Below are 14,306 nucleotides of genomic sequence, written 5' to 3' on the forward strand. Positions count from 1 at the left end.
TGAGCCATCTCCCAAGTATAGGAAATCATAGTACTTTTAGGGCCAGAAGAGAATAAAGTCATAAGATTGCTTGTCGTCCAGGGCAGTCAGCTCAGGATCCCCAGTCCCAGACTCCACCAAATGACCAGATATAGGGAAAAAAAGTACCCTCCAAGTCCGTTTTCTGTTACTATATATAAGTGCCAAGAGTGATTTATCATTAATAGTGAAGTTTACTCAGTTCATGGTTCTGAAGACTACAAAGTTCAAGATCACACAGCCTCAACTGGTGAGGCTCCTGCTAGTGAGGGCCATGCAGAGTTGACATGTGACATCATAGAACACTTGACCTCAGGTCTTTCCTCCTCTTCTTATGAAACCACATTCACGTTGGATTAACATGCCACCCTTATGGGCTCATTTAACTTTAATTACCTCCCAAAGTTCCCATTCCAAAAACTGTCACCATATTAAATTACCACCCCCTAGTCTATCACCACAGAGATTAAGTTTCAATCTGGACTTTGATGGTGACATTGAAAGTCTAACACTTCACCCTCCAATAATCAACATACCTCATACCAAATTGTACCTATGGAAAACCACAACTCTCATTATCCTATTTGAAAGCACTAGTGTTCCTCAAATCAATTCTTCAGCAAAGGCAAAACATTTCCAATCTTTAGAACACAAAATGTTAATAAAAATTTTTTCCCACAAGTGTTTCTTTAAAACTTCAGATCTGGTTGCCTCTCAGCTTCTGGAAGAGACTCATAGGAAGAGAATGGATGGGAAATGAGATATTATTAGGATGGAAGCTTAGAAATGATGGTGCCTTTTAGGAAAGTTTGCCGTTTATTTTTCCTGCATATGTATTTAGTGATGGAATCTCTCAAAATTTCATTTAAAATGGTTGTGAGTTTCAAGGATTCCTCAACCAAACAATTGCTTATAAGCATTGAAACAAAGCAAAAACCAATTATCTCTCACACATGTATGCGTATACACATGTATGCATCTATATACACACATGCATGCATGCACTCATGCATGTGCACATTTCCCACAACAAATTGATACCTTGGAGATTATAAATGTTTCTATATTGATGAATGGGTAGATGAACATTTAAATTTCCTCTCAGAAGACATCCATGATTGTACTCTATTAATTTCTTTTTGTCTGCCCAGTAGATTGTGTTGGGGAAGAGAAAGCTTCTAAAACAATCCAGTCCCTGATGCATTGAGAAGGACATCATTGACCTCAGTGATTTCCTGATGGAAGGTCACAAAATTCTAATCATGAGGAACATCAAATACCAAATAAGGCATGGTCTACAAAGCAGAATACTTTCCTTCTGTAGAATACATTAATATCTGCTAACTAAAGAATCCCTCAGATGAAAGGAGATGACACATAAAAAACACTAAGTATGGTCTTGAATTATATTCTGAACTGAGCAGAAGGAATGATGCTAAGAAAGACATTATTGAGGTAATTGGAGAAATTTGAACAATGTCTACTCATTATATCAATGTTAAGTTGATATAGTGACCTTGATCTTAATCATTTTATTACAGTTCCATGAAAAAAATTCTCAGGAAGCACAGTGACATGTTCAGGAAGAAAGGGGCATATTTTTAGATTATAAAAGAAATGTGGTAAAATAGAAATAGTGGCACCTGGAGAACTTGAATCAGAGCCATGTAAAAGCTCTTTTACTCTGAAACTTTTTGGTTAGGTTGAATTTATTTCAAGTTAAATATACAAATAGCTGAAGGGTCACTAGGCAAATCACAACCAATTCTACCTCATACTTCCCACTTTTCCCTCTTTCTGTGTCCTCCATTCCCTTCTCTTATCACCTTCACAACCTCCATAAAAAGAAATCACCACTCCAAAATAGGAAAACCAGTTCTGACATCCACTAAGTGAGCAAATATTCAAACAGGCAGGAAATGCCTGTCGGTGCTCTTTTAGGTGTGCTACTTGACAGGCAACTCAGAAGAGTCATCAGCTTCTTTTCACCGGGAAGATACTTTCCTTCCTTCTTGATAGTTCATAAACAATTAAGTTTAGAGAATATACCTCAAAAAGGGATTATCCATGGAATAGAATTGTTCTTTTCCAAATAGTCTCCAGTGCTGAGGGTTTTTTTTTAAATATATATTTAATCAAGCTGGACCCAAAGTATCTACCACATTACCAAAGAACCTGAGAGTGTTCTGTATTTGGAACTCAAGTTCACTCTCTGCCATGACAAAGTATCCTAGGCTGAACAGCATATACAAAAGCAACTGATTGTCTCAAAATTATGAAGGTTGAAAGACCAAAGCCAAGGTGTTGTGAGGTTAGCTTTTTCAGCATGTGATGCAGCAATTAGACCACATCTTTCTCCTTGGTTTACAGATGACCTCTTTCTATTTGTGTATGCTTTTCCATTATCTACCCTCTGGACATGTCACTGGATCCAAAGTAGCCATCTTCCAAGAGGTTCACATTGGATTCCAGCCTCCTTAATGACAGAATTTTCATTTTATGACCTCTTTAGGAAGCTTATTATTAAATAAGGTCATTAGTTAGATAATCAGCATATAAATTCAGGAAGGATTCATAATGCCAACTATGAGTTGGTCTCCATATCATGTATCTAAAGACACAAGGTGGCCAATATTCAACCATGCATGCTGACTGGCCAAAACACTGCTCCAATCCATTCTAAGGATACAGCTTTCATATCTCCAACCCTACACACAGATGATAAACCAAACATGACAGACATTGCATAAGCAGCCAGATCAACTGTTTTCTGAATTTTTAATGTTGTAAGATGGAACTGTGGGCTAACCTTGTGTTGGTGACTTCCTATTCCTGCAACAAAGTATCTGTAATAGATGCATACTAGGGAGAAAGATTTATTTTGGCTCACAATTTCATAGCTTTCATCCTACAGTCAACTTGATCAAAGACGAAGGAAGAATATCATGGCTATTGTGTCATGTCTAGAAGTTACTGCATAGTAGTCACGAAGAAGAAAGACAGAAAGGAGCAACAACAGCAAGATCAAGCCCCAAGGACACACTTCAGCCACCTACTTTCCCCATTTAGCCCCCACTTCCTTAAGTTTCCACAGTCTCCCAAATAGTACTGCTGGGTAGGGACCAAACATTGAACAAATTAGCCTACAAGGTATATTTGTTTTCAAAACATAAAACCATCATCACTTGTGAGCTACTGTAGTCTTCCTAGCTGTGGCAATAGAGAGGAGGAAGGCAGAGACCCAGAAAGAAAATTACTAATGCATGGAGTAATAGTCACTTTCCCCTTCCCTGTTACAAAATACCCTACAGACACAATAGGGGAGAAGGATTTATTTTGGCCCACAGTTTGGGTGAATATAGCCCATCATGACTGGGAGAGCATAATAGAGGTTATGGTGGTAAGAGCTTCTAGTCACATCTACTCATAGTCAGCAAATCTAGAAGCTTTTGACTGGGACTAGAAGCAGAGTGGGTCTACAACTCAACATTGAACCATATATGCTCCATTGAAGGTGTATTTGTAATGATTTCACTAGACCCAAGATAACTGATAAGTGGGTGTTTATTGGGGAACACTTACAGAGAAAAATACAAAGAACCCACAGGAGCATTTCTCTGCCCTTCCTATCAAATCAGCTGACCCACCAGAAAGACCATGCAAACAGAAACCATGCCTCAAGCTTCCTTCTTTCTGCTTCCATCTGCCACACCTAAGGGAGTGTGGCCACCATTTCAGGTTCACTGCAAGACCACTACAATTCCCCTTTTAGTCTAAAGAAGAAGGTTTTAAGACTGATGCAAAAACTATATACAATGATAACAAATGTCAAGTATATTCCAGCAAAAGAAAATGTAAACATACACAAATTAAAACCTATTATCAGCAAGAGCAACACTGAGCAATTGATATATACTACATGTCCTGTATACATGTCCAGTATCAGGGTAAAGGCATGACAGAGATTACTCTGATAGTAGTCCTAATCTGGAAAGTCTAAATCTTGTCTGTCTAAGGTAAGAGAGGATATAGCTATGACTGTCTAGTCTTCAACCTCAACAAAGACCTGAGAAGGAAAATAACAATATTAGAGTAGGCAGGAAGTGCAAGCGTGCAACTTCAAAAAGGTACAAGCAAAGACAAAAACAGCAGGACAGTCACCCAAGGTCTCACAGCAACATCGGGTGACCAACTTTGGCTAAGGCCTAAAGTATCAGACAGACTGTGGGGGGCGTTGTGGGGACCCTCCCAAGCATGCTGGACACCAATTGAAGGTGTGGGAGTGAAGATTTCACTAGACTCAAGATGATAAATGGGTGTTTATTGGGGAACACTTACACAGAAAAATACAAAGAACTGGAGGAGCATTGCTACTGGCTTGGCTGACACACCAGAAAAACGAAGCAAACAGGAGACACTCCTCAAGCTTCCCTCTTTCAGCTTCCATCTGCCCGAGGCCATGCCCAAGGAGGTGTGGACACCATTACAGGTTCACTGCAAGACCTCTACACTCCATCAGCCAGCTAGCCCTTTAACCTAAAGCTTCTCCAACCTCCTCAAACAGCACCACCAGCTTGGGGCCGAGTGTTCAAACACATGAGCCTATGGGAGCCATTTCACATCCATTCCCAGCATGAGTGATGGGTATTCGGCTCACTATTAAGGTATGCCTTAGAGGGAGACTGAGAGATTATCATGAGACTACTTCTTCCTCAGCTGACTTATTTTCCATGGGCCATTCATAATGGGGCTTCTCCACATTCTTGGGGGTGACTTTGGGGGATTTTCAAAGGTTGTTTTGAGCCTGAGTGTTTTCTCTTACATCTTGGAGCCATATGCACATTTCTGAAATGAAATAAACTCATCTGACTAGTTTATGGGCTTATGATCAATCCAGGTTCTGAGTAAAGAAAGATATAACAAACTAGAAAATTCTCTTTCCATTCCTCAATAGCCTAGAATTTTCCTTCTCTGTGGAAAAAAATACCTGTGCTTAAAGCCTCCAGCTACCATGATGCTAAGAGACTTGACCTCCTCAAGATTTGAAACACAGCCCCAACTTTAAGTTGAGCCTTAAAATAAAACCCAGCCATCTACACAAGAGCATCAGAGTTCTGCCCCAGTCCTGAGTCCATAATAGGCACTCAATTAAAGTCTACCTTATTGGAAAAAATATACCTTCCATTATGATGCATTTCCTCATTTTTCTTTCATATTGAGAGTGACAATTTCCATTTGTGATGATCAGCCACAACATACATGCAAATGTGCTAAGTAAAATTAGGTGTAGCTGAGTGAATGTCTTTTAAAGACATTCTGCATCCTAAGCCAGCGAGCGGAGAACGTGGGGAATTATTCCTGCTTTCTGTACTATATGCAAATGCTCAGATTATAGCTAATTATATTGTTGCAAAGCAGAGCCAAGAAACTGCTGCCATACTCCCAGTCTCCTTGGGGAACATGCCATGAAAAGAACTTTTTTTTTCTTCCTTTGTAAATTACACTATAATATAATTGGGTCTCACTGTTCGTGTAACACTTCTCTCAGGGATAGCACAGAAGAAACGAACAATGTCTTCCTAAATCCCTGTTAAGATCATTAAATGTGGGATCACAACACGCTAGCAAGCATCCAAGTCTTCATGTGTCACAGTAATAAAACTGGGAAAAGAAAAAAAGTGGCAAATTACGTCATATGTTTTTTTTTTCTGTTACAATGGAATCCAAGGTAATAAAGTGTTAATGAATTCGACCCTGCATCATTGGCATTGTGAGGGAACTTTTTTTTTTTAAGTTTTTACTACATTGTAGGAAAAATTGTCCTGTGCTGTTAGGCAGCTGTTTGGAGAAAAGCTTTGACAGTGTGCAATTGACTCTATTTTTACCGCACTTTCATGCACATTGTTAGGACTATATACTGTACTGTGTCCTCTTTTTCAGTTTTACACATGAGGAAAATTTCTCTTTAGACAATTGGGGGTTGGGGACAAACTAGCACTCAGCTAGCCAGTTAAAAATGACATGTACCCAGCTTCTTCCCTTGGACAGCTTGGCTGGAGATGTTTGAGCCATCTTCCCAGTGCATTGGACAGAAAGGACCTCCTAAGATCAACCCTCTGATCCTACAGCTTAAGGAAGATGTAAATCTACTTCTGAAACTATACACACAGGTCCATCCAAGTGGCTGCAGGAATCCAAAGAGGATTTTTCTAGGAAATAAGACTTAACAATCATGGAAATGGTGTTTTTGTTTTTGTGGGTTTTTTTTTTTTTGTCTTTTTGTTGTTCATTTGCTTTTTGTTTTGCCTTTCTCTGTTCAGTAGCCCCTTTTTTTCCTGTTTGTCCCCTGACATGCATCAGGGTGCCCCTCCATTTTGGCATGCTGCTTATGTGTAGCAAAACACTTGACCTCCTCATTCCTAAGCTCATAAAATTTTGTACATTTGAAATCTTGCTTTATTTCTTTTCAGACTCAAATCAATATGTCACAGAAGCTAAATGCTCTTCACGTGGCTTCCTAACTCTTGACTGCAGAGGTGTACTGTCTCATGTTTGAGAAGTATAGCCACAGTGCATCTTTTTAACAGTCAGTGTGTCAGGGGACCCACGCATCAGAAAAGACAACAGCTACAAACAACTTACATTGCCATCTGGCATTAACTGATGGCCATCAGCTGCAGCATAGACCCTGCCTTCAAGAGAGGGAAGTAGTCTTGCCACCGTCACTTACTGACTACATGGCTTGAAGCTAGTCAACATCATAGAGTCCATTTAAATTGTACCAACATCCTAGGTAGTTGTAAGGACTAAGAGAGAAAATGCTTTTAAGATCTTATAAGTACACCTAACCCTGCCCACCCCCCCCACACACACACACACATAGTGGCCAAGCAGTGACTGCTACAGAAGTGATGATCAATGATGGACAAGGACCAAAAGCATTAATATTTTTAATAAAAAGAAGAATTAATGTTCTTGTCTTGACAAACTGTAAATTGGTTCTGACTCTCCTACCCCAGCAGTTCTTTATGCCCCTTTCCTGTGGCTATGATATTTTTTCCTGTAAATATGTGGCTGGTGCCAATTGAGTATAGCAAAATGGGAACTTGATTTCAAAATGCATGTGTCAATGTCACAATATGAAGAAGGCTATTGAACAGCTCCCTGTCTTTCTCTATCTCTCTGTTTGACTTTTTCTGTCATTCTGTCTCTTAGTTTATCTCTGTCTCTGTCTCTGTCTCTCTTCTGTCTCTCTCTCTCTGTCTCTCTCTCTTTCTCTCTCTCTCTCTCTCTCTCTCACACACACACACACACACACACACACACACACACACACATACACAAGCACACTTACAAAACACACAGCATGCATGGGTTATCCTGTGGATCCTTAAGAAAAGAAATAAAGAAATATCAATATACTTCAAATTGTAGGTGGTCGTGTGATGAGGTAAAATGATTATTTTTCTAATAAGGACAATGCATTAGTTACTTTTCGGTTGCTGTGATGAAATATCATGACTGAAAGCAACTTGGAGAAGGAAGAGTTTATTTGATCTTATGGTTCTGGAAGGCAAGTCCATATGATAGTGGGCCGGAAGGCATGACATCAGGCAACTGGAGCAGGAAGCTTAGAAATCACATGTTGCCATATGTATGAAGCAGAGAGAAAAGAGTAAGACTATAAACTCTCTAAGCCCTTCCACAGTGATTTACTTCCTCCAGAAAGACTCTAATTCTTAAATGTTCATAAGCTTCCCCCAAACAATGTCACCAACTGGACCAATAGAAAATAAACAAGCCATTATACATGGGAGGAATTTCTCATTCAAACCACCACAGATATCGATATCCACAATGTGCATATGGTAATTCCTATGATCTAACTACTTACTAAATTTACTTCTGTGCCAGGCATTCCATATTAATCTCTTACTTACACACCCTTACTTAATATCACAGCAAATGAGAATAGAAACCAGCTCTTAGCCTACCTGATTCCAAAGTCATGTTGGCCTCTGAAATATGCCAGGCCTCTGAAATGAAGCTGAATGGCAGGTTTTGGAGGAAACTCTGAGTGACCCTACTAGAATGTTACTTCCCAATTAAATGTATTAAATCTCACTCACACTTGTCTCACCTTGATGGAATCATGGGACACTAAGTTTCTGCATCTCAAAAGTCTGGTGTCTCTGGGTTCTATTGTCATATAAATTTGTTGAAACTCTCTGATAAAAACTATCACTCAGGATACACATTCCAAAATTTCCCTTCACATCCCTAGCATCTAACACAAACGTCAGTACACGACACCCCCTCCCAATAGCCATTATAGAAGCATTTTCTATGACATTTAAAGATCTGAGAAATCTTTGTACCCAAATTCTCACTTTTTGTTCATGCTCCAGTGATGGCTTCAAGAAGACAGGACCTTGTCACTTTGCATCAACAACAAAATTCACAGAGCATCAGAGACAATGTCATCCTCAGGTCAATTCTAATAAGACAAATACAAAGTCAGGAGGCCATATAGTTCCAGTGCCTTGGCAATTCTACTAAAGGACTCTTCAAACCAGCAAGGGATTATATGACGTTAACCTGTGGCTTTGATAATAGTTTTATCAAATTTGCTCTTAAAAGCCTTATAAAACAGCTATTACCTTTGTAATTGTTCTGCTTAATTCTTCTAAGTGGTCTTCCTGTCTTTGACTATGATCTCTTCCTTCCATCCTTACTATGACAGATACAAAAGATCCCATCATCACCGAATACATTTTCTTTCCTTCTGGGGACAAAAGATGGATAATATTTACATGACTTTGTGATTAGCTGGTGCCCTATCATTGGGTTCTGGGTAGATTGCTATAACAAAGCACCCTAGGTTTGGTAGTTTATAAGTAAATGGTGTGTTAACAGTTCTGGAGTCTGGGAAATCTGATGCTAAGGTATCAGCAGATTTTGGTTTCTGGTGAGGGCTTTCCCCCTGCTTCAAAGTTGGTACCTTCTTTCTGAGTCCTCATGGGAATGGAAAGAGAGAGGAATAAGCAAGGTCCCAATGGCTTCCTTTGTAAGAATACTCATCCCATTGATAAGGGTTGAGCTCATGACCTAATCATTTCCTACAGAGCACTCATAGATACTATCACATTAGGGATTAGGTTTCAACAAATGACTCTTGCAGAAACATAGTTCAACAATTCCATTCCACCCCTGCCTCCCTCATTTACAGCCTTCTCATACTCAGGATATATTTACTCTAACCCAATTCTCATTCCAGCATCATCATTGACATCTAAGTCAAAGACTCATCTAAATATCGACTCATTCTGCACAGGAAGCCTCAAGGTGTGTTATCCTGAGATTAATTGTTCTGCAAAAATCAAAGTGTTTCCAAAGTACAATAGTGAGAAAGATATAAAACAAATATTCTCATTCTAAGGGGAAGAGAACAAAGTGAGAGGGATGACTGTCAGGGATGGAGGAGGTAAGTGGTCCAAGTAAGTTCAAGAACAACTGCCAATACTATGCAATCATAGGGCTTAAGAACCATTTTTGTTGACTCTGTTTCCTACCTGTGGACACACTGGAGTAGAGATTCTCCTGGAAAGCCCCTCTATGGCCCCAGTAGGGTCATTTCTACAGCTCTGCTAGGCAAGAGCCACACAGCGATGCTCAAATGGTAGGTTGAGAATTGGGCTCAAGGCTCCTCAGACTGGCTGCACAGTGGTGACTCAGCAAGAGTTCTGGATCTCAAGGTGGCCCCATTCTTAACCTACTCCATTTCACTTCCATACATTTGGCTATGTTTCCAATCTTTCTGGAAAGCCTATTCCCCCCATCATTTATCCAGTTAATTTCCCACCCTCATGGACTCAATTCAGTACATCTTCTTTTGAGATGTTTTATGTGATCCCTCTAGATCTCTTAACATTTGGGTCACAATGTGTTGTGATGGGTGCTGTATATATTACATGACTTTTAAAGTATCTCTGTCATTGAGGTCCCCAGATGCCAGCAGCAAACCCTTACTCCAGTTGTGACAATATATCCAGACAGGCTCAAAGTGCCCCTGAAGAGCAAAATGATACACAGTCAAGAATCATTATTCTGAATGAAGAGAGAACATCTTCATGTATCTGTAATATGGCAAACCCTTGTGATTCTCCATACCATGAAGTACTGTTCCAGGTGCTTCATATGTGGAAAGCTCATAGGCCAGTAATGATTTTCCCTGGTAAATCAGCTGAAAAAACTGGTTCAGAATAATTGTTACTTGCTACTAAATCAGATAACTAAGATGTGATAATCCAAGATCCACAATCATGTCCCCTTGCCTCCAAATAAATTCAAGTGAACTAAATTGCACTTTCTAGATAATAACAGATGTTTTCATATTATCTGATGGCCCCTTGATGACACTAACTTTGAAGAATAAGGAATCTTGACTGAAGTATGTTTTCATCTATGGGTTACTACTAGACTCTGCCATCTAAAAGGACCAAGCACTTGAAAGCATTGTTGAAGAAAGAAGTCAGCAAACTTGATTTGTCCCAGGAGGAAGACATAAGAAATGGGGAACTTGGAATGAAGTCAAAGAATGAAGAATTGAAAAAAGCTAAAGGACTTGGAGAAGAAATCCCTTCTGTAACTCCAGCCTTTGCAGGCTGCCACACAGAGGAGGTTTGGGCTTACTCTGTATAGTTCCAAGAGGCCAAGAAAAAATAAGACATCGGTTGGGGCTTAAGTTAACACTAAAGAGGGAGGGACAGGGGGAAGAAGAAAGGCAAAAGGTGATATATGGAAGAAGAAAAGGAGGGCATATATAAGTAATAAACAAATTTATTTGCTGGGGAGAAAGAGGCAGGAGAAGGAGACTCTTCCAGTGGTGTAGCTGCCTGTCAGCTGCCTATTCTCCTCTGAGGAACCCTTTACCCATGCTCTATAAGTTACTGCAGTAAACTCATTGGCCCATCCAGCTGAGCTTGGATTGGCGTCTTTCCTTTGGTCTGTCGTAAATAGAAATAGACTCCCCAGGAAAGACCACATGATAGCGCTTAACATGGAGTAGTTGTTACTGTAGTGATTGTACCAACTGGCCTTTATAGTCCTTTTGACCTCATGAGTCCCTGGTTCTCACACTGAAAGGCCCCAAGAGTAAAACTGGCATTCTCTGTAGTGCTCTTGCCATCTCCCCTCCACTGCCCTTCACTGCTGTCTCTTCAATCTTTCCACCTCACCAGCTAAAAATACTTTCTTAACACATGACAATAAAGTGCAAATGGCCAATATCCAGTCTCCAGTTTCTGCCACACCACCTGATCATAAAACTACCAAAGACAAATGCAGACAGCCTACCATTAAAATTCCCCATTGTAACAAAGGACATTTGACCCAGAGCTCCAACTGGTGACAGGGAGTGACATCTGTCCAACCAGACCCTGGACTTAGCTAAGTAGCCTTTCCAAAAATGCTTTCCTAAAGACTGACCAGTCCTGGGCCCATCACCGACCAGAGAACAGAAGAGTGAGGCTAGCTTGTTCCAATTCTTTTTCCCAACAAAGGACCAATGCCAGAGCCTCATTAGGTATATACCCATGGGCAACCTTCATCAGCCATCTGGATAAAATGGAAGCTTGAGAATCATCTTTTTCTTAGTTTTGTTACAGCCAGGAGATGTAGCATAATTCTACCATTTTTAGTAAATCCCTCTTTCTTACATCATTCTCTCTTAGTTACTGGCTATACAATGATCTTCAGGAAATATCTGTTCCACTGTATGCCAGGCAAAGTCATATTCATATTCCTATACAATAAATGTACCCACATCTTTTAATATGAGTACTCAGACATACCTGCATGTATATACTTTGTATATTCTAGGCTACACAGAGATATACATCCTACAATGGAAGCACAAATATGAATATACCAGATTTATGCAAATACAGAGCAGTGCAATATGCTTATATATATGGACACACTAAAGCATGCATATTACATTAGAATCTTGGTGCACACCACAGACTTTCAACTAAATTGACTTCACAGACTAGGAATCTTGATACTGGACAGAATCAAGATGAAGTACAATGAATCAAGGATAAAAACAGCAGTAAAGCTTGATCTGAAGAACAACTAAACTCAGAGCCGTGGACTTTACCAACTTCATCACCCTTTTTGGTCTCAGTCTCTCTGATTTTCATTTCCCTCTATACTAGCTTCACCCAAAAAGCCTGCATGTAGCAAAATGTGGGAAATGTGGCCTTTTTCCATGCGAGGGAAACATAGCAGTACATCCCTGTTTCTAAGCCTAGATTGTGAGAAATAAATGTGCCCTAAGTGTTTTCCAGTCAAAAAGCCAAGGGAAAATAGAATTGATCTAGGTGCTCACATGACTCAGCTATTTTAAGACAGGTTATGGTGCATTGACAAAAAAAAGGTTAAAACCTCTGTGGCTTATTTCCACAAACTATTTCTTACATTATATTATGTTTATCATGAGGTGGATACGGCTTTGTCTCATTCTTTCTTATCTGGGACCCAGGATGACAGAAGAGACTTTTTCTACATGTTAAGAGTCTCAGGGAAGAGGGAAAGAGACAACACACCATGTAAATCTCTTAGAACAGGAGGAGTGTGACATGTATCTGTCTGTGGGTTATCACTCCAATAGCCACAGTACATCATCTGGCCATGTCTAATATCAGTAGAAAGGAGGGGGTAAATACTTGAATATCACAGTCTGCCATCTCCATATGTGACTGGCTGAGAGATACTAGGACAGATTTGCACCTCGACTAACTGGACAGGCTCTGATTGTGCCTCTGTGGTGTCTCTAGCACTAGTTACTGTTGAGAATAAAGAAAAGAGCAGTGTCTAACCCCAAAGGGGGTCTTCTGGGCATCTTATACCATTCATTATGTTACAAAAATGCTGCCGATAAATCAATGTGCAAACATGTATTTGGCTCAACAAACCATACAGCCAGCATATACATGCTTGCTAACTTCTGCATATTGATGGGGCATGTATGCAGACATGAACACATATGTGCTCATATGTACATTAATGTAGGCTTATGTGTATGCACACACATGCCCAATGCATACTTTAGCTCTGGGTCTACCCTCATTTACATAGGAACCCACATGCACATGCCACCCTCAGGCACACATGCCCACTCCAGCTCAGCAGGGAAGGGCTGCTTCTGTGGCTGGAGAGATCAAAGGCAGCTGCTCCCTCTGCATATTTAAGGAACCCCTGCTGCTCCCCTTCAGCTCTTAGCTAGGACCCCTGCCTAGCCAAAGCCCCACTCTGGGAAATGCCTCCTACTCCCAAACTCTACCCCAGGGGGAAAGATTTGGGATCCAATCACTTCTTCCCTTAAGCTTTTAAAGATAGACACACAGAGACTTCCAAACAGGTCTGGAGGACCCAAGGGTAGGAAGAAGCAGGAGCAGAGGGGGCAGAGCCATTGGGACAGCCAAATTCATCCCCAGGGAAGAAAGGACTGACAGGTACCATTCACAGAGAACTTGTATTCTCTGACAAGGAACACTCTTGCCGTCTAGAGGCCTAGAGGCTTAGGACTTGAGTCTGTACAAGTCCCAAACAGAGAGCCAAGGGCCAGGTATTATTCCCAGCTTTGTCAATAACTCATCAGAATGAGTCATTTCCCTCTCTGAACCTCAGAATTCAAAAGGCACCATATCTAGCTATGCAACGCCCTGGCACAACTAGCCTTGAGGCAGTCCATACCACACCACAGCAGACATCACTAATCCATTACAGCACCCTTTCTAGTCCATTCTGGAAAAGTCTCTGAATGATTCTACACAAAATACTCATCATTGAGATACTAAGAGAACAACATAGACACACAGAAAAGAAACCTGTCAGCTGCCCTGGTGTAACCTTAATACTTCATTGACTCGAGGACAGCATGGGTCTAGAGAGGGGAGACTGCAACCTACACAAAATAAATTAGGAGGGTGACATAGATGTACCCTTAGCCCTCATGTCCTCCCCATACCCAGTTTTAAGCAGAAGTAATAATGGGTTTCATTTATTGAGCACCTCTGATTAGCATCAGTGATGAGAAGACCACATTGAAAAGAACTCAAGATGCTAGGGCACTGGCAGCAGGCTCCATTCTAGGCTCAGATACATTTATATGGGGCTGAATACATACATTCTCCTTTACCTATAATAATCCTTACCGGTCCACAGAGAGAAATATGTCTCTATTGGGAATGGAAATGCTTTCAGATGAGTCCTGGGAGAAATAT

This window comes from Cricetulus griseus, chromosome 3 (assembly GCF_003668045.3).
Source record: "Cricetulus griseus strain 17A/GY chromosome 3, alternate assembly CriGri-PICRH-1.0, whole genome shotgun sequence".
Lineage (NCBI taxonomy): Eukaryota > Metazoa > Chordata > Mammalia > Rodentia > Cricetidae > Cricetulus > Cricetulus griseus.